This window comes from Uloborus diversus, chromosome 8 (genome assembly GCF_026930045.1).
Source record: "Uloborus diversus isolate 005 chromosome 8, Udiv.v.3.1, whole genome shotgun sequence".
Taxonomy (NCBI): domain Eukaryota; kingdom Metazoa; phylum Arthropoda; class Arachnida; order Araneae; family Uloboridae; genus Uloborus; species Uloborus diversus.
This window is the reverse complement of record NC_072738.1, coordinates 152,791,109-152,813,133: the sequence shown is the minus strand read 5'-3', so window position 1 is coordinate 152,813,133 and position 22,025 is coordinate 152,791,109. Positions and strand designations below refer to the sequence as shown.

The 22,025-nt window shown below is 32.7% G+C and overlaps 1 protein-coding gene and 1 long non-coding RNA gene across 2 annotated transcripts in view; both read left to right on the top strand.

The window, feature by feature from the left end:
* The window catches only part of LOC129227756 (relaxin receptor 1-like), an 84,258-nt gene that overhangs the window by 6,937 nt on the left and 55,296 nt on the right, over nucleotides 1–22,025 (top strand). The window lies entirely within an intron of this gene.
* Nucleotides 739–9,124, top strand: LOC129227757 (uncharacterized). The gene is made up of 3 exons (XR_008580874.1): nucleotides 739–777; nucleotides 3,648–3,731; nucleotides 8,824–9,124. It is a non-coding gene; the product is annotated as an uncharacterized LOC129227757 (long non-coding RNA).

The following is a 22,025-nucleotide window of genomic DNA, read 5'->3' as shown; positions in this document are numbered from 1 at the left end:
TTTAATAATTGCTTTAAGTAAACAGACCTAAATATGTGCTCTTTTAAGTCTCTTAGACTCTCTTACCAAAGGCTAAAGGGGGCAAATACAAGGACCTACCTGCTTTGAGCACTGTACCTGCTTTTGTCTTACTTCCCTTTCCAAACCAATGTTAATCAGTCGGTATATTTATTATAATTCATTTGTCAACCAGCTGCACTTACTTTTAAGTTCTTTATATATAAGTAAATAATTTCCGCAGTCAAGTACACTCTAAAAAATTTCCGTAAATTTAGGCGCATTGGCCATAAAATTATACGGTAAGTGCCCTTCTTCGAGGAAACAGGGCAGTGACCGTAATTGTAAAAAAACTACAGTAAATTTAAGTTGCGTTGACCGTAAAATTACGGGGCAGTCGTCCAGTCCCTTAATCTGTGCAGAATACGGTCATTCCCCGTAATATGCTAGCTGATAAAGATCACGTGTCGTTGTCACGTGTTTCTACGCAAAGAAGCGGGAAGGAGAAAAATCAAGATGGATGGCCTGTGTTGAACGAATGTTGTCTTCCAGCTAGAGTCCCTTCCATGGTCCCTTCCAACATTAACCTTTTAAATATGTAATGTATGATATAAGTCCCACAATATCTGGACAAAATATACGTATTGGAGAGTAGGGACTCTGACATACAGGCTCTCATCTAAGTATTGCGCCTAGGCATCGAAAGAAAGATGTTGTCTTCGTGCTTCGTCGCCGTCAGTGGTCGCCATGTGATTCCAATGTCTGGATTCAAAATATTAAGTAAGTGGTTTTTTTTCTATACTATTGTTTAAGTGTAATTTTAATCCACTGTTCTTTTTTTATTAGCTATTTCGATAACAATAATTTGTGAGCATTGATTGATGGCGAGTACCGAAGCGTCGCTGTAACGTTGAAATTTAGCATTGATATTGATTGTATCAAGACGTACATAGTACAATGCATGCAAACGTGATGCAATATAAACGCACAAATGAATATCATATTATGCTCCATGTGTTTTAATTTCCATAGTTTCATTCAAAAATTTCTGCAGTATTTTTCTAAATTAATGTAATTAATTAAAGATGTTGTGCATGAGGACAAAATGAATTATTTACTAATTCTCTGCATGCTTTATATTCCTGGTTTTAAATAACCATGATCAATGACTAATAGGAATTGGTTACATTTTTTAGATTGTTTTTAATGAACTCAAATGTTACATTTAAACCAATGAAATAAAACATAGGTACGTAGTTGAAAATAAATTGCTTTAGGCTACCTATTAACGACAGATTCGTTTTTAGTACAAAATATAAATAATGACATCATTGTTTTCATTAGTTTCACAGCTATAAATGTTTAAAACATGTTTCATACATTTTTTTTTATAGCTAAATCTTTAAACAGTTATTCATACAATTATTATAAACCAAAAATAATGTGATGTAACATGTATTTCTTATCAACTTTCAACACTTAATTAATTACTGAATTGTTTCTGGTTCAATGTGCCTAAACTTATAAATTAAATGTAAATTTCTATAATAATACTATGTTTTACTGTAACTTACAACTATTCATAACTTAAAATATAATATTTTGTATAATAATTACTGTAAGAAGAATGTTCACATCATTAACTGATGTATTGTCTGAATGAAATTGAAGCAGTTTTCAATTTGCTCAATCTGAGCGGACGAGAAGCCATGTCTTTCTAGTAGGAAACTTAGGCTGTGTTTGCATCATAGAAGTATAATCTAGGTTTTTTTTGGGGAGGGGGGGAGGTGATTAAAGTGGTGAGATTGTGCTATTGAAATTTACTGTGGGTATGCCTTTTTTAGAGAGTCGTTCATGTGACTTATAATATCAAATAACTTTTTATTGGGGGTTGCATAGCCAGGATTTCATTTCTTTAAGGGTCTAATATACAGAATACAGAGTGGTTCAAACGGGGTGACCCCCCCTCCCCCATCGCATATTCAGTGTTATGTTCATTACGCAGTCACTTTACAGTCTTTAAAGTAGTAAAAATCGGCAGAGCACCATCTATGTCGTAACACAGCGGAATTCTGCTCCATGTTATTGCAGATGTTTTGCTGGGTTCGGAGCAGAATTTTAAACGCAATGTTCTAAACGCCAAAATTGAGTGGAATATGGTGCAGAATTCAGCTGTGTTGCAACATGGATCTTGTTCAACTGAAGTTCTTAAGACTTCAAAGTAACTGTTAAGCCCGGCTCTATAAATTTTTACCCTCTTGCAAAAACTTAGTGGGTCCCCTCCTAGACTAACAGTGTATATTGTTTACGTAAATAAGTCTCAGTACTAGTTTTTTTCCTTTTTCCCCCCTCAATTTCTTGGATCGTGGATCTCCTTAAGGATGTGCCCCCCCCCCCCCCCCCCCCCCCCCCCCCGAACTGCAGGTACTCAGATCGGAGCCTGAACTGTACAGCAAACATTCAACCATAGTAAAATTAAATGAGGGTTACTCCCGCTTTCGAACCACTCTGTGTATTATACAGTGAAGCACAGTTTATACGTTTATCTTTTATACGTTTTTATCATTTATACGTTATCAAAATTAGTCACTGCTGAGTCCAATACATAATAACGAAAACCTATTATACTTTTTTTTATTTATACACTTGTTTCATGCAGTACTTTCAAAAACGTATAAACGCTGCGTACTTGAAGTTTTCTTATATACGACTAATGAAATTATGTGTGAAACACAAATATTTTCATTTTTGAATTTTTTTGGTCATTTCAATTTGGGTCTAGATCCATGAACCCTCCCCCTGGTTGTACTACTGTTTTTTTGAAGTGTTTCATTCAAATAGTGTTATAATCGAATGTTTGTTGTCAAAGGCGCGTTTCAGGTCATTCTTTCGAATGATTTGGTTCTGGTATGAATGTTTTGATTGGAATGTATTTTAATCATAATGGCAGGTTTATAGGAGTCATGGTTGCAGGTCCTTGAAGTGGGGGAGGGGCAGTGGTGGATCCACAGAGGGAGCAATTGGGGTGATCCCTCCCCCCCCCCACGAATTCACAAACCGAAATTTACCTTTGCAAATTTAATTTTGTAAATTCGAAAAATTTCCGGAAAAGGTTTCCAAACTCTCCCCCTCCTCCCAAACTCATCACAAAAAATCGCCAACTGTATTTTTACGACTTTTTAGTTCCAAAATTTTTTCAGGGGAGAGTCCTCAACCCCCTCTCTCCAATGTCATCAAAGATCGTCAAAAATTTTGAATTTTTGGATCTTCAATTTCGAAAAACTACCCGAAATCAAAAACGTTTTCGAAAATGTCGTTCATTCAAATTTTACGGGGTTCTTGAATCAGAAAGGAATGGGCTCTTACTGTTCATCCTTCTATTCTACTTTTGAATTTATGCTTTGTCTTATGTGTGTACGGTTATAAAACTATTTCAACGGTGTAGTTATTGAGTAGTACTTAATACATTCTAAACTACTGGGTTTATACATTTTTCTTTTTAGTTTTTTTGGTTTTTACGCAGTCTGGTTTTTTGTTTTTATTTAATAATTTTTTATTTAATCTGGAGTTTTTTTATATAAATGATGCATAATCATACCTACCATTTTTTATTTTGTTCCATATACTTAGTTGAATTTTCTTTCACCCAGACAATCCTTGCTTTAAAGTTTTTGCACAATTGGATGAAAAATAACTTCTGGATCAAGAAGTGTTTCATCGGAATTTATTTAGAGGTATGTATTAATATTTTATTTTAAGAAATGTTTTTCTAAACTCTATTGAGCGACGATCAGTTTCTTTGCTCAGAAACTAACGATTGTAATTTTTCTACTTGTTACTTGTATTCAGTGCTTTTATTTCTGGTCGCTGTTGTATTTAAATGTTATCGATATGAAAAAATAAAATTTTATAATAAATTTAAAAGAATATAAAATGTTCAGTATAATTGTGCCACAGAGTAATGTCCGATGAACTGGACACGAAAACAGAACTCTTCATTTTGTAATCTTAGGTAGTCTATTTGTATTGTATAGGTATGAGAACACGTCCTATTTGTATTGTATAGGCAGGGCGCCCATATGCAAAGTTGCAAGGAGGGGGGGGGGGGGGCTCAAATATTTTCCCTGTGGTTTAGCTCTATATTTTCCCCATGGAAACTGATTTCAGGACAGATTAGAGTCATTAAAATTTGACATTTTTAATAACTTATTCATTAATGGCTGGAGAAGAAATGTTTTTACATTTTTGGAACAAAGCAAGGAAATTCTAATTTCAAGGGGGGGGGCTCTAGCCCCCCTTGCACCCCTATATGGGCCCCCTTGCCTTATACGTATATAAACTACTGTATTTCGGATTAGCAACATGTGCTACAACCAAAGATACTTGGGCAGTTTTCAACAGTTAAAATCTCAACCCTGGCTGTCCTACTGCATACCCATCCATGCTCGTCATTGGAGGGGGGGGGGGGGATTTCCCCCCTCCCATTCTTTCAAGAAAAAAAGATGAGCATGACTAGGGTATGCATGGGCGCTGCCAGTTAGGAGGTTTTAGGGGCTCAATTCCTCCCAGAATCCTTGGTTTTAACCCCATTGCCGATCCTAATGCCTAACGCATTCACAGTAGTTAAAATGCCGGGCCTGATCCTACTTACGACAAAAGAAGTGCATTAGCCATCTTTTGTGGTACAACTTATAAATGATGAAAAGGTTGATATCAGGGGGTTAGATACTGCTATTTTAGGGCTGGTCATGCTGAAGAATATTTTTAAAGTGCATAAAAAATTCTGAAAATACTTGGGTGTCAATTAAAGCAATAACTTAGCCAGAAATAAAGCACCTTGTGGGACATAAACAATACTAATTAATTTTAAAAGCAATGAAAGGAAGTTGTATTCCAGATTTTTACTTTAAAAAATATTAAGTGAATTTAAAAAAAAAATACTCTAATTGTTTGCAGGTTATTCATTAAGTATATTTGAACACAAAGTGAGTGGATAATAATGTCGGCAGAGAATTATGACCCTCGCCTTGTATCCATCGTTGCATGTAGGATGCGCAGATTTCCATATTTATTTTGAAAATACAGTCAAACCTTAGTAAAACTAACTCCAAGGGACCTTTATAATCTATTGGCCTTCACCTTAGTTTATCTTATCAAAATATCAATCATTAACAATCAATAGGACAGGGATCACAAATGTAGTTTATCTTAGCAGAAATTCATTTTAAGCGTGTTCAAAATAGTATGATATGTTTGATATTTTGTTTTCCAATTGCGATGTTTGCAATCTAAGAATTATATTAATCATATCAGTAACACTCATTTACTATTGAAAAGAACCAAAAGTAGACTGCTAATAAAATTTACTGTAAGGGTGTCTTTTTTAGGAATGTCCTTCTTTGAGGCACCGTCTTTTAGGGGATGAGGATGAGCCTCCACTATTGTGGAACGGACACCTTCGTGGTTTTTTAAATGATTGTTTCTTTAGTGTTTTAATTAAATAGTGTTATAAAAGAATGTTTGTTGTCGAGAGTTTGGTTATTGATTTCTTCTGGATGATTTGATAGCTCAATTATATGTTTTTGAGCGAATATTTTATTAGAATTCTAGTCAAATATTTGACTGAAGACTGAATATTTGGCTAAAAAATGATTTATAATTTTTGTATTTTATTTTATGGCAATTCAGAATTGAAGATGCTTATCTATTTTCTGTAGATTAATTATTTTGTTTGAAGCATTACATAATATTTTGAATTGTAAAACTTCCGAAATCAAAATACTGCAAAATTTAATTTCTGAGTGTTTTCTTTGCACGTTATAAATTGCCTTTTTTAAACATTTGTGAGACGAGAAACGTTTCACAAATTGATTTTTTCTGCTTAGTGTTTCATACCTAAGAAGTCCAGTGGCACTTTGTGCCTCCTCATTGCAGATTTGAGTTTAATTCCCCGTTGGGCACAGTTGACTTCACCTTTCATCCCATAAGTGGGTCAATAAAATGAGTACCAAGCATGCTTGGAAACTAAACACTGGAGGTTCCACGTTTGGCTGACCACCTTACTAGAACACCTGCCTTTGCACCCCACAGCCCTCTGTCATGAAGATTGATATGGGCACGGTGGGATTGCCTCCAATTTTGCGCCACTGAGTTTAGTTTCATACTTATGACTTATAAGCGGTAAAAAAAAAATGTTTATGTGGCGTAAGATATAAAAGAAAGTGAAAAGTTGCGAAACTTAAATGTAACATCTGAATGTTTTCTCTTGCACTAAAATCACCTTAAATGTTTCATTCTTCAAACAGTATGCCTTTTACAGTAAAAAATTTTGGGAACAATTCATTTAACAATGATTTTTAATTTCATCAAAAGTATATTGATTTAAACCTGCCAGCAATTTTTGAATAACAAGTTTTATTTTAGTATATTTTTGGTTCACAATGTGTGAATTTCACTTCCATGGCATGTCACACACCTTGTGTGGCTGTTTATGTTGCTTAATAACTTGATTAATTAAAAGTATATACTAATTTATTAATTATTCCTTTCACAAGTGCCTCAAATGATAATTGTTTAAGTATATTTAACTTTTCAATAGTGGTTTAGTTCATTTAAGTAGGACAAGAAGTCATGTCGCACAAAAATTTACTAAATACTATTTTACATGTATTTGAAACTACTAATTAAACCATACTTTAATGAAGAGAACTTAATTATATTCCCACTAATCATTAAAATAGCTGATTGATTGCACAATTAACAAAACTACCACTTTGATATTAAATTGGCCTCAATTTTTAAATACTAAAAGTTATTTTTATTTTAATTTCTATGAACAAGTAGATTATTTTATTTTTTATTTATACGTAAAATAATTGGAACTGAGCTGGCCATTGTTTATGGTTACTTCTAGTAGGTAACACTTTCATGGAAGAACGAAAAAAAAAGGAAAAAAGGTTTCGAAATTGAAAAATATTTGCATTCAAAAGTTATGTTTTCTGAAAAATTACCCAAATGTGATAATATTAGTAAATAACAGGTTGGAAGTTTGTACTAGAGTACTATATACACATTCATTCTATATACACATTCATGGTATAAAAAATTGTTTGCCTACTAATTGTCAACTATTTATGTTATTTACTATTCAATTGCTGACTAAATATTAAGGTATTCAGCCAAACCAAGTATTCGGTTTTGTGTGCCAAATAGCCAGCAGTATACCAAAAATCAACTGCATATTCAATGTATCCCTAATTTAAACGAAGAGCTTTTTCAAAGTTGGTGGGTATGCATGTTAAAACCCAGTGTGCATGTGTGGTTGAAAACATTGTCCTACTATTGAGTGCAGTAATTTAGTGTGGTTGAATAGTACTTAGGATGATTACTGAGTACTCAACCCAAGTTCATGCTACTGGGTCAAGTACTGAATATAGATCTTTTTTTAACGAACAACTGACATACACAAGGGAAAATTTTTCTGTTATTGGAATATTTATATGGATATTAAGCATGAAATAAGTTTTCAATTAAAAAGAAAATCCAAAAAGATTTAAAGTTTAAAATTTAAAACTATTTTTTCAGAATTTGTGGGGGGAAAATTGAAATTGATTTAAAAAACTTAAATTTTTCCATCACAGTTCTTTCTCGCGTTAAAAATTAATCATAGATAGCTTCTTTGTACTTTAAAAATTTTTGACCAGTACTTTTACTGGGAAGTCTCTTATTTTGGGGTAAGGAGCTGAAGATTCCCGTAGTTTGTCTTTTTCCTTCCAACAATGCAACATGTTTTCTGTCTTTACTTTTCTTTTTGAACTTGGAAAAAAAAATACAAATACTAAACCTGTACAAATGCATCCTTTAGGACTGGACTCAGACTCCAATATTATTCCTATAGCGAACAAAAGTAGTTTTATTCAAATATTATGTTTTTATTTATAAAATTTGTTTAAAAGTTTTATTTATGTATGGGCAAATGAAAATTTATGAAATAAAATAGTTTATTTTTATTTATCTTTTGTGGCCCCCCTTAGCCCCTCTACTAGAAAATCTGCTACCATGCTTATGTATGGGGTCAAAAAGCTTGGATGCTTATGCTCTGAAAAAAGGTGTTTTCAATATCTGTTTTTATCATACTGTAGATGCCCGTCAGGAAATAGCCCATATTGGCACTAAAAATTCCAAAATGTTTTTTCCCTGAAATTTCCCCTTATACTTGTACTACAGTTGCAGGTTTCCCCCAAGATCTTTGCAAGACTCCAAAGTGCTTTATATTTAATTATATCTCTTAATGATCATCATTATTGTTTATGTTTTCAATTGAATATGATTCATTGTTTCTTTCTTTTTTTGAAATTGATGTTCACTAAATATTCATAACCTCATTTTGTTTTCTTTTCAAAACAGACCACATATTTTGAATTGATGTTGGAAAAATGCTTTTCTTTGTCACTCGTTTGATTTGATGAAAGAAATTTTTCGATATTTACGTGTTTACCAGCTTTTATGCATTAAACTTAAGATTTATACATTTTAGCAGTTACGATGTCTTTTGATCTAGCCTTAATTTTTTGTTTAATTTTATTATAGCTTTTATTTCTATGTATGCATGTGCTTTTTCCTAGGATTCCTGGAAATTATGTAAAAATCCTTTGAACATCATATTAGGGAGGAAAACCTTATGAAACCAGGGAAAGGGGTGAAAAAAAATAGGGTGCTTTAAAATGCTTTATTATTGATTTTCACTATTTAGTGAGAATGCTGCTCTGCTTTAAATGTGTGAAAAACAAATCATTCTTAATTTTCCTTATGGTGATTTCTTTTTAGGGCAATATTTTGGATAAGTTACTGAACTAAAGGATCCAAAAGGAATAAAGATTTGGAAAAAGTGATTCAACCAAGTTTTGAAAAATTTGACCATAATTTCTCTTCTGAAAAAGTTTATTTGTAATTATGTTGTTATTTAACTTGTAATTAGTGTAAAATAAACCTTTTTGATGTTTTAACTTCTTTGTTTTCATTGTTGACACTTCTGGATATTGTCTCTTCTTATTTCTTATGTAGACATGCTCACATATTTTTTTGGTAATAATTTTTGAGCTAAAATTCTTTCTCTCGATAAAATTGTTTTCGAGATGCTTACCTTTAATGGATACTTATGGTGTTTAAAAATTAATTTATCCATAAGTTTAGTTTAAGTAAAAAATGCAGTCTATTTTTGAAGTCGACTGCACAAGTTTTTAATTTATGTATAATTTAATTAATTTATAACTTTTTTAAATGTGAAGTATAAATATGTTTTTTAATAATTTATATAACTTTTTTGAATGTTCTATGTTCTTTGAATGAACGAGGTCAGCAAACAAGTAAAGGCAATGGACGAACCATTAAAAAAACACTAGTTGCCAATGTTGGTAACATGTGTTTTAGCGATGAAGCAAATTATTATGTATGTAAGCATTTTACATAAAATGTTAAGTGTTGTATTTTACTATAATCCATACAGTAAAAAAGCTTTACTGAATTTATTTTTTTTTTTTCAGTTAAGTTTCCCTTATTTCACGGGATTTTTTCTATATTTCTTTTTATACTTCTCTCTCTTAAACATGCATTCTCATTTTTAGAGATCATTTAATAGAATATTTATAATTCTGGCAACTGGGGTCCTCAAACTGCATTACTAACAGTGTTAGCCTATTTTACGTGTTTATTGAATTGTAAAAATTACTTGCATTTTATTGTGTTCTTAAAACTTTTATTCATAACTTGGTTCTTATATGACAATAAACTAAGTTTTAAAGCACCTAATAATTTATGGGCAATGACGATAAAGAATGACATTTTTTTATGAACATCATGTTAATTTACAGGAGGCAGTGACCATAGAAAAGTTTTATGAGCATAACGCCAATTTACGGGCAGTGATCCTAGAAAATGAATTATAGCTTTTACGGAAGTAATATCAATTTACGGGCAATAGGCGTAGAGAATAAATTCTAGCTTTTACGGGAGCAATATCAATTTACGGGCAATAGGCCAAGAAAATAAATTTTAGCTTTTACGGGAGCAATATCAATTTACGGTCAATGGGCGTAGAAAACAAATTCTAGCTTTTACGGGCATATAGTCAATGTACGGGCAGTGGCCGTAGAAAGAGGAATATAATTTTCACGGGCACATTGTCAATTTACGGTCACTCCCCTTTTATTTTACGGGGAGGAAATTACGGGCAAACCTATTATTTTCACGGTCAGGAAAGATTACGGGCAGAATATTATTTTTACGGGCAGTGACCGGACCATTTTCTGCCGGTCACTGACCGTATTCTAACGGTGAAATTTCTTACAGTGTACTGGCGCTTCGTTTATAAGTACAACTCTTGTGAATCGCTCTATAAGTTTATGACAATGTGAAGAGGGACTGGTAAGTTTTAAAAAAGTTTTTTGATGAGAATCTTAAAACTCTTACGTAAGAACGAGCCTTCACGTGGTATAAACTGTCTCGGGAAGATTTGAGATACTCACCTCCACTTCATAATTCTACTCAAGTGTAAATTCAAAGGTCGGGCTAACTTGATAGACTCACCAGATGTCCGGATTTGAAAATTACAATCCAAAATTATCATTTTTTATCAAGTAGGGAAACTTTGCTCTGCTCGGACCTGCTTGTGTCTGGTAAAAAAACAATGAAAATAGCCCAAAATTGAGAAAAGAAGTCTTTTTCTTTGCAAATTATAGTTCTGAAAGCTTGATTTAAAAATTTGCTTTTTAATAGTTGCTTTAAGTAAACATACACAAATATGTGCTCTTTTTGCGTGAAGATTCTCTTACGAGTAAGTCTCTCAGACTTTTACCAAGGGCTAAAGGGGGCAAATACAAGGACATACCTGCTTTGAGCAGGATAACTGTTTTGGTCTTACTTCCCCTACCAAACCAATATTAATCAGTCGGCATACAGGTATCCCACGCATAACACCGTTAATGCGTTCCGTGCAGTATCGAAACCGTATTGTCCGAGACTTTTTAATAAATAGTTTTTTACCTTAATTTTTACTAATTAATCATGTACACATCATAGATCATGTCAGTATGTATCGTGTTGTATCAAAACCGTGTTTCGAGTTATATTGAAACCGTGTTTCGTGTTATATTGAAACCGTGTTTCGTGTTATATCGAAACCGCATTACACGAGACTTTGAAATAATGTGAATCGAGAAATGTGCACTGTGTTATATCAAAACCAACTCTTAAGGTATAAATTTTATAATAGCTGACATTTCGGCTCAATAGAACATACAAACAAAAACTGACAACCAGAACATGCAGCAGACCACTAATTTAACATATAGAGTTGTTATAAACCATACAACTTTTTTATTTTACGTACCTCAAATTCAAACTATTACGCATAACGAGAGAAACCTTTATCAACTTTTTTTAGTAAGAACAAAACGCACTCTATCAGGGGGGGGGGAGCTTTTCTATAGCAATAAAGTTTGTCTGAGCTACAACAAATAAAATAAATAGAATTATTCTATTCATTTTATTTTATGTCTTGTTTTAACGAGAATTTTCTTTTATCGTTTGCCAAATTTAACTTACGTTTAATTCTAATGTTATTCTCTCGCAATGCAATTTACACAAAATAATATCCATAGTTTTATTTTTAGAACACTGAAGAGGAAAAAAGAAGTATTTAAAAGTTATAAGTTAGTCATACACGGGGAACACAAACTTTTGAGCAGAAGAGAGACAATTTTTCGTAAAAGTTTCATAAAAACAAAGTAAAAACTTATTAGAGCATTAATCATACATTTTTTTAACAGTGTATTAAACAAAAATGATATTTCATCTTTAAAAATTCTTGTTTTATCAAAACCGCGTAGTATTAAATTCAGGATTTGCCCCATGAAAAATCGAAATTCAGAAATAATGTGTTTTACAAAATTATGTTACTAAATTCTTGTTAGGGGGTCGTCTTCATACTAAAACGAGCATCAACTTCAAAATTTTCAATGAGAATCCCCCACCCCCCGTTTCTTTATCAAATATTTGTGATCAGTATCCTTTTTTAATTTTGTATACATAATTTTGTTTAATTTGACCCTGCAGTTACTTCAGAATTGAATTTTGAAAAATCCCTCTCGTAATGTTAAAACGTATTTTGATATTTTTACACATAACACATAAACTAGATTAGGTACGTCAAGAATTTTTTTTAATCAAAATATGAATCGACCCAATAATAAAACATCATTTAAAACAGCTTAAATGTAAATTTATATTCAGATTTAAAAATATGGTCTGAAACCTTATTAAATTTTGACAGAAAAACAATCTAGAAGAGCTTTTATGTGGGAATCCAAAATTTGAGCTCAAAAAATTCGGTAGTTTTCGCGCTATGCTTATAAATTCATTTTTTCCCAGCTTGAGGGGCTGTATACCTTTTTAAAACTGACATTATAAAAGTTGGTTTCTGCGTAAAAACATAAAAAAATTGTTAACCTAGTTGTTACTATTTTGCGTGAAGTTTTACTATATGCGCGATAGCCTATTGCCTGATACAATAGAAAATGTTCGTTTGCAAGTGTATGGTGCGCAAAACAAAATCAAATAATGCTAAGCTTTGTTTGCAAGTGCGAAGTTACAAAATCCGAGAAATAAAAAGAAGTCTGATTTTGGTTCACCTTGGTTTGAGCTAAATTAGCTTTTGTCTTTTTCCATTACGGGTTGGATCCATCTCGAATCTCGTTGCTGGAAACAGAATTGGGAAATAACTTACCTAAACTGCTTTTGAGAGCCATTATATGTTTAACTAAAACCGTCGATTGTGTTATGCTTTTTTAATAATACCACGAATTGTGAACTTTCGCATCAAATTTGGATTTGAAACAAATTCTCATTTTTTGATTTCAATAAAGCCGCTAGAATAATTACGGGTTTTCTCCACTGTGTTAATTCACTGTTCCCGAATAAAGTTCTAGTAAGAAGGATTTGCTCATTAACGGGTATTTATATTTTTCTATTTCTGTTTCATTTTTTAGATTGATACTTTGTTCATTTTATGTATTTAAAGCAAATTTTCAGGAATAAATGGACTTTGCTTCGCTCGAGTCAGCAATCTACTTAATCCCACGTTGTGCGATGGTGCGGCATATATCTTATATATTTGTATGCGATGTCCCAAACTTCATCCGATGTCAGCGAAATTAAAAACGTGAGTTCCATTTTACATCAAAAGACCATCTATTCATTCCAAAATAAACCAGGCACATAGGTGCAATACATTTATCAAACAGATTAACATCATTTTTCTAGGTATGAGGTTCAATAGTTACGTTTCTATGAGGCTAATGACTGAATGATTAGATAGGCAATCCAATAGGTTGATTTTATGAAAAGTCAAAAAGTTCCATTACTTTCAATTAGTCATTATTCGATTTATTAAACTACGATCTATGCGATGGACCAGCCAGACCCTATTCGTCTTTCTAAGTTTAAACCAGATAGATAAAAATCAGTAAATAGTTCAACTTTTAAAAAAACAAAATCGACTCTAAATCACTTTGTAGCGTAACATTTTCGGCCAAAAAGTATTGAGTTACGATTTAAAAAAAAAAAGAGAGAACGTAAAAAAAATCATATGAGCTGGATAACCTCGATCTTTTTTTTTTTTTTTTTTTTTGCTTACATTCCGTTACTTGATAAGCTGTGACCTTGAAAGTAGCGTTTTAAATGTAGTGACGGTCCCTAAATCGTGTTTCTTTAATAACATACGATCTACAGCACAGAATGCAATGAAAATTTGTACCCAGACTGCATTTTGCTGTCTAAATATAAATAAGTAGCAAAACGATAGGGGTTCCTATTCAAAAATCAATTCCTCGTGCTAATTTTACTTTGTATTTGGTCCCATATCAAAATTTTACCTACGTAGTTTTAAAAGAAGACTTTAAACCATGTCGGATGACACCTTTTTTTCTTTGATAGTATTTATAATAGCCGAATAATTAAAAGTGTGTTTCTTTCTTTTTTTTTCTATGCCTGTACAAGTAACGTGTTATACGAAGGATCCCTGTATCTATAATTTGTTTGTCAACCAGTTGGATTTCCTTTTTAATCTCTTTATATGTAAGAAAATACCCGCTTTTTTGGTTGGTGCGTATAGGTTAACTCGATTCGAGTAAGTCTCTCTGAAAGTTTGTGACGACTTGAAGATGGGACTGGAAAGTTTTAAAATGGTTTTTAAGGGGGATTATAAGCTATTACGTAAGGACAAGCCTTCACGTTGTATTAAGAGGTCACAGTACCTTTCAAGCAATTTTTTTCAATTTAAGTAAATTCTGTGTTTTGTTGAAACCATAACATGCTTACTTACTTCGTAATCAATCATTTATTTTTAAAATATTGCTTACTTATCTCAAAAATTCAAAGCGTTTAGGAAAATTTCAATTTTTCAAAATCCTTAAGGATTTTTTGTTTTTAAACTAATATTAAAAAAGATTTTTGCTAAACGATCACAATCATCATCTCTAAAAATCTGTGTATTCATTTTCTTTTGTGTTTACTAGAAAATTTTCTGTGATTAAATACGTAAAAAATCGTAATTTTTTTCAAAAAAAAAATGGTTTTTAAAGGTATAACATGCTCTAAACATTTGAATAATTTATGAAATGCTTATCCAATGCACAGTTTTGTTGAATATATTATGCAAATTGCAAAAAGTATTACTTAAAGCTGTATCTTCAATAGAAAAAAATCCTTAGGGATTCTTATGACACGAAAACACAAAAAAACGATCATCGAGAAAAATCAAGTGAAAGTTTTCTTTTTGCATAAGAACACATAGCGAGCATGACCTAAAACCACTCATAACTTTTTAAATATTTGAACTAAAGCAATGAAACTTTTTCCCTGTGTTTGGACTGGTGTTAAGTTTCGAAATAAGCAATATTTTTTTTTTTTTTTTGATGGCAAATTTGTGGTACTGTAACCAGGGTTGCCAGACGTCCCGGATTTCAAGGGACAGTCCCGTATTTTGAAAAATTGTCCCGCGTCCCGGGGAACTTCCATACGGGACGGCTAAAGTCCCATATTCTAGCTTATTACAATATTTTACAAAATGAGGCATTATTTTAAGGGAAAAAACTTAGTAAAGCAAAAAATGAAAAAAAAAGAGCAAAAAGAAAATCGTGTGGCAGCAAACGCAAAAATTATTTTCGTTTCAATTTGGTTTTTGTTTTGGCATGGGCGGCAGACCAATGATTGCTTCCTCTTTGTTCATTGACTAATGTTGGAAATATACCCCTGTGCATGCGTCGGCAATCGCAATGAAAACGATTTTTCTGCTTTGATCAGCGACATTTTGTTAAGTTTAATGCTTTGATACGATTGAACTTCTCAAATTTTTCATAAAAAAACATTCTACGTCGGAAAGCACCCCTTAAAAATACACCTTATCCAGTAATTGCCCTCCTTTAAAAAATATCGCCACCCCCCCACCCCTTAAACTCTTAGAAGCCTGTCCTGTATTTACTGTTCTGAAATCTGGCAACCCTGACTGTAACCCCTTAACTGTTTCGGTAAGATTCAAGATAGGGTGGGTACCAGTTGTGGCCAGTTTCACATTCAACACTGAAATACTAAGAAAATTGACTTTTCTAAGTAATCCTGGACGAGCCTTCAGGTTATATTAACTGTTTCGGGAAGATTCGAGATTGGGTGGGTACCACTTCTGGCCAGTTTCACATTCAACCCAGAAATACTAAGAATATTGACTACTCTAACTAATCCGAAAGTTAGTTTTATAATCTGAGTAGCATTTCTCAAAACTTTTCCTGTGAAAGATCCTGAACTTTTCCTCTGTTAGATGCAGAGTTCTCTTGTCTGGGGATTTGTATATCTGTTAACATTGTTAAGAGAGTGTTTCTTCTTAATCTACTTACAGCAGCAATAGTTTTGCATATTTTTGAGCTATTGTAAGGTTTTCCCTATCAAGCTAAGATCAAGTTTTGATGTGAGTTCCTTATTTTTCTTTATTGAGCAATCACGATTGCTTATTGTTCTCACTTGACTGTTTTTGGCGTCCTATCATTTTATTTTCCCACCGCCACCCTCCGCACCATCACCGTCGATCGGCTCCTCACGATGCTGCTCCTATAGCGAAAGCCGTCTCCAGGTTGCATCCGTGTCCTTCACACACGCGCATACATACACAACTACACACACACGCACGCACACATACATGCAGACACCTACACATACACACACACATACACACAACTACCCACACATTCATGCCTGCACACAGACACAAACACATATGCCTACATACACATACAGATACCCCCACACACACACATTCATACACACAACTACCCACGCACTTATGCCAGCACACAGACACAAACACACATGCCTACACACACATACACATACCCCTACACACAAACACACATACCCCCCCACACACACAAACACACACGTCTACATACACACACTCGTGATTGCGAAAAACATAATTTAAATTCAAGATGTGAAAATTCAAATTATTTTTTTTTTTTTTTTTTTTTGTAAATTAGCTGCATAAAACAGACTGGCCAAAACTGGATCACGAATCCGTATATTTTGCTACTGATCCAGTAGTGGCCATGTAGAATGTATTAAGTGTACAGTGAAAATCTTTTACAACGTTATCCCAGGACCCATAATACTTATAACAAATGTAATTTGAGTGAATGAAGAGACGGACATTTTTTGATGTTGTAGCACAGTTGTCCCTTTAACCAAGTTCAACCGTAATGAAATGGTAAAACTCATACTTCATCTACATCCATGATTTTCTTTTTCTTTTCAGTTTAAATGTCCGAGCACTTCAAAATGGCTATTTTTTACCACTTACGCATATGTTTCTGCATACATTTATTAGATTAACAATTTTTTTGCTTTAATAAAGTGATTAATTTTTGTCCACTTTCTATTAGTAAAAGAGATATCGGCTTTTATATATGCATAATTTGTGGCAATACTATGAAAGTTTAAAATAAAAAATTCATTTTTTTAAATAACTTTTTATACATATTTGCGTGCTTTCAAAAGTGAAAACTCAAAATTGTTTCGTTCTAATTTATACGACACCTTTGTATGTGCATAATGTATCGTAGAAATATGAAGGTTCAAACTAAGGATGCATTTTTTCGAAATGCGTTCCTACGAGAATTGACGGGCTTCAAAATCTCCTATGTATTCCCTATTTATGTATTACTTTGCAGATTTTTACTTTACACTGGTTGGTAAGAAATATACCAAAATGTTAATTACAATGGCAATGTTTTATAAGTTTATGCTCTACTCTTGGTCGGTTGGTTTATTTGATTTTTACGTCGCAAGAGCCCTTGAGGGCTATACTGCGCCAAAATATTTTTCATCATATAGGTCTACTCTTAGAATATTTCTCGTAAATTTTCCAGTAACATTACAAAAGCTACTTCAAGCTTTGAAATTTTTTTGTGTTCAATATATTTTCAAAATGCTTCGTCAAATTCAGTAAGATTGCTTAGTTGTGCCTTAATTCTGATAAGGTAAACAAATTACTTTTCAGCATTTTTGAACTTTTTTGGAAATTTTGTTCAAATTCTAAAAATAATTGCATTCATTTATAAACGTTTTCAGAAGTATTTAGAAAAAAATGGCAGTTAGTTATCTGTTTTTACTCAAATTATATGAAAAATTGTAATTACAATGTTTATAAATACTGTAGTTGTTCAATAAAAGATCTTCGAACGTATTCAGATTTCTTAATTGTTTGAACTTAAGAAAAAAAGAAAAAAAGAAAAAATCAGCTCTTGAGAGATTGACCTACTTAAAAAACACTTTGTTTAATAAGATAAATAAATACCTTTGTGCTGAACAGTAAAGTAAGACAAAACAACGTAAGCAGAAGCACAAATTTGTAAATTACAGCAGACACGTGTTTCGGCGTTACAGGGAACGCCTTTTTCAATGCAAAAAATAATGAGCTTATGGATGAAAAGACATCCGACAAAAGCCAAAAGCTTCAGTTATTCAAACTTTGTTTCACTCCATGCCGAGTCGTGTAGCAGCTCTTATTGCGGCGCGTGATGGCCACACAAAATACTAATTTCTATCTCTTTTTATTGTTTGTTTGGTTTGAAAATGTAATTATTTATTTGTATCATTACCACTCAACTGTGTATTAAATTCCATTGAACTATGATGCTTCCTTCATGGTTTTGCAATTTTCTCGAACAGGAGTTTATTAAAAAATAGTACTTTGGGTGAAAACGGTTTTGAATAACACAAAAGGTTTTGTGTACGAGTAGTTAGGGTTCAACAACCTTTTAAGTACAAACTGATGAAACAGATATATCGGTGTTTGTGTGTGTATGTGCCTTGTTCAAATCCACCAGTTTACGTCGAATCTTTGTCCAACTTGGCACAGAGGTACTTCAATGCTCAGGAATTCCCATTTCGTATTTTAAAAACATCTGAAAAGGCCTAAATTTATATTTTGAACCACAAAATTGCTCTTACGTACGCGTTATCGGGAAGTTTTACACTATTTTTTTTCCTTTTATTTAAGCCGGATTATTGAACACGTGACGCAGCTTTTATTTTCGAGGTAGACAGTGCAACGAACCTATCAACTGATAAAATGACAATAACGAAACAATTTGAGAAAAACGAGCAGCAGTTTAGAAGATTACATTTTGCAACGGAGTAAGAGCTTCGAGAAATAAAATGAAGAATGAGAATTTCTTTTAGCTATTTTGCTGCCCTGAGGTAATAAAAACTTTCTGCACATACCTTATCTTAAATTTTTAGATGTAGTAGCCAGAAAACCCTCTATACTCAATAACAGCTCCGCAATCTGCCTTAATGGAAGCATCTTCAGACGTAGATATTTTACAAACCATTTTGAAAACGAAACTATTGACCCCTAACACATGTGCTTGATCACGTACGAGACATGTCTTGACTTCGAAATTTCATTAGTTTAAAACCTAATATTATCGCTGAACTAATTTTCTATTGAATAAAATAATTATATTCGATATAATTTCCGAAGTTTTGACGCTCTTATGCTTTCGTTAAAAAATAACTGGTTATTTAAAAAAAATCTATCTATAGTTATAAATCTATATAATTATAAAGCTAGTTTTGTTAATTTGGGTTAGTAGACTAATTTTAAGACTGAACCTAAGCAGAGGATTACGTTTTTAAACTGATAACTTGACTTTGAATGATGACTTGTAGAAATTGTCAAAAAAAAACCTTCATTATTTAAAAAGTTTAAAATGCCTGAGATCCTGATATTAATTTCTTACATTTCGTTTAAAAACTTTATAATTTCTATTATTTCTCACTGTTATTGGCAACATTTTAAACGACGAAGTATATTTAAATTCTTAATTACTATTATTTTCCATTGCTTTTTGGCAACAATTAAAAAAAACAACATCACTTCCGTCACACTAAAAAAGATTGTGGATCAGAATTTCAAAACCCTCCCATAAAAAGTTTCACTTAAAAAAAAAAACAACATTCACAAATCAAAATGTAGGGGGAAACAGACAAAAATTAAACCCTCCTCGAATCGAATTACATGTACTCTTTGGATAGAACGATAATAAACATTTACCGCCTTAAATTTATTGAAAATGGTCGTCATATAATCCTCATCATGGAAACGGTATTTCTCCATAAATGAATGCGGCGTAGAGTTCCCTTGGCATTGTTTTTCCGGGAAGTGGGTCTTATTTTGGCAAGATGAATTGCCTGCGCTAAAAGCTCTAGCTCATACGTTACGTCGCTTAAGCTTTCGAAACTCCTGAAAGCTTTCAAATACTACTTAGTAACCTCTTTTCTCGGGGATGGGGCAATGTTTCTACAGGATTGTTTTATTGAAAATTGTCCCATTAATGATAGAAATATAATATCATAATGGGGTCGTTTCCGAAATTTTAAATTTTTTTTTTTCTGAATGAGCATGCTTAAAAAACATAGGATTGACCATTTTTGAAATAATTTGACGAAGTTTATTTAGTTTTAATTGGTACGCAGATTCAAATTTCATTTTTTACGCTTCTGCACAAATGATGAAATGCCATTCATTGATGCGATTCAGAGCACAATATTTAATTGGCATATTTACTCACATGTACTGGCAATGATATGGTTGATAGCAAGCGTAGAGGCGCAAATTATCATAAGCTGGAAACGCGGTAGACAGCAAGCGTAAGATTTCAGCGCGCCAGTAGACAGCGTGCCAAAGTTCATCACTTATGACATCATGAAGACCACGCCTTGTTTGAAAAATCGGACATTTTTGAAAAATAATTAATAATTAAAACGTTTTTGAAAACAAAAAAAAATTTCCTCGCTCCATGTTTTTTCCTTTTTTCTTTCTTCCCCCCCCCCCCCGCTTATTCTATCATTTTCGGTGACTAAAAGTAGTTACTTTTGACCTGATTGTTTAATCCTGATAATAATATACAGATTTTAAATTTGTGTTTTATTATTTTAGAGTTTTAGATCATTGTATTATACACTGTAAAAACGATTCAGAAACATTCCTGGAAAATAATGGGCAGCTGATGTGCCCTATTTCTGCCAGTAACATATCTTGCGAAATCCCGGAAAGTTTTCCGCTAAAATTTAGTAACCTTCCTGATATTATCCTGGAAGATTCCTGAAAAATTCAGAAATCTCGCCGTTAAAAGCCAGTCGGGTCTCGGGAAAAAATAGCGCAAACCTAAAAAGGTATAATATAATAGCATGGCATCTTCCTGATATATCAAGGAAGTTCCAAGAGCATTATTGCAAACGTGGGCCAATGCTAAGCCAGAATTGCTGGTAAGTAACGAGAATTTTACTCGCCAGCAATTCCTTGCAAAGCAACGTGAGTCCATACTTATCCGCTCCCTTTGGGGAGCTTAGTCAGCATGGATGGGCCGTAATTTCAATGAAGCCGATACACTTAATAAATACGCTCAGCTAATTTTTAAACTGGGAACTAAAAATATTTTTCACAACAGTGAAAAGTCTGCATTCGTGCAACTTGTAACAATTCAGGAAACTTTTTGACAATGATACTTGATTTTTCCAGGAAGTGGATAAAAACCATTAAAATCCCGAAACGTAGCACGGGAATACCCAGTAACGCTTCGGAATTTTTTTAGTGTAGGGTAGGAATATTTATTAATGTAGCTCATAGTTCGATTTAGTTTATTTTTCTTCACATTTGAGATACTACAATTAGATGAAGTAGAATCATATTAAAAACTTTTTCACTTACTAAAGTATTTTTTTCCCGCTAATAATGTGAATTGTATCATTTTCCTGTCTTCAATTGCTTCAACAATGCTGTAAAAAACATTTGAAATTAGCTTTGTTGAAGCAATTTTCCTTTTAGCACTAAATGGAAATCTCTGGCGCAGTATAGCCCAGTTGAAGCTCCTGGGATATTAAATAAGAGGGGAGAAAAAGCCTATATAGAAAAGAAGAAAAACATTTTTTTTAGCATCGAAACTGCATTTAAAAAATGGCAAAGTGATTGAAAATATAAAAACTTATCTTGATACTTGATGTGATATGGTATAAATATATTTCCTTCGTGGTGTTAATGATACGAGTAAACTTTCGATAAATATTTGAAGCTAACTTGTATACCAGATATAATTTTAAAACTTAAACTTTTAAATAAATTACTTAAGAACTGAAATGGAAGATTCGTAATAGTCCAGGTTCAACGCAGCATAAAAAAAAAGACTTCAAACATATCTTTCCGTATTTAGAAAGCTAAATGCTGGTTAAGTTATTTCTTAAAATTTAATGTATAAAAAATTTATACACTGTAAAAAAATTCCGAAACGTTACTGCTTATTTCCGTGGAACGTCTCGGTATTTCACACGTTTTCACCTATTTCCCCGTAAAAACAAGTATCATCACAAAAAAGTTTCCTGAATCACTACAAGTTGCACACGTGCAGACTTTTCACTATTGTGGA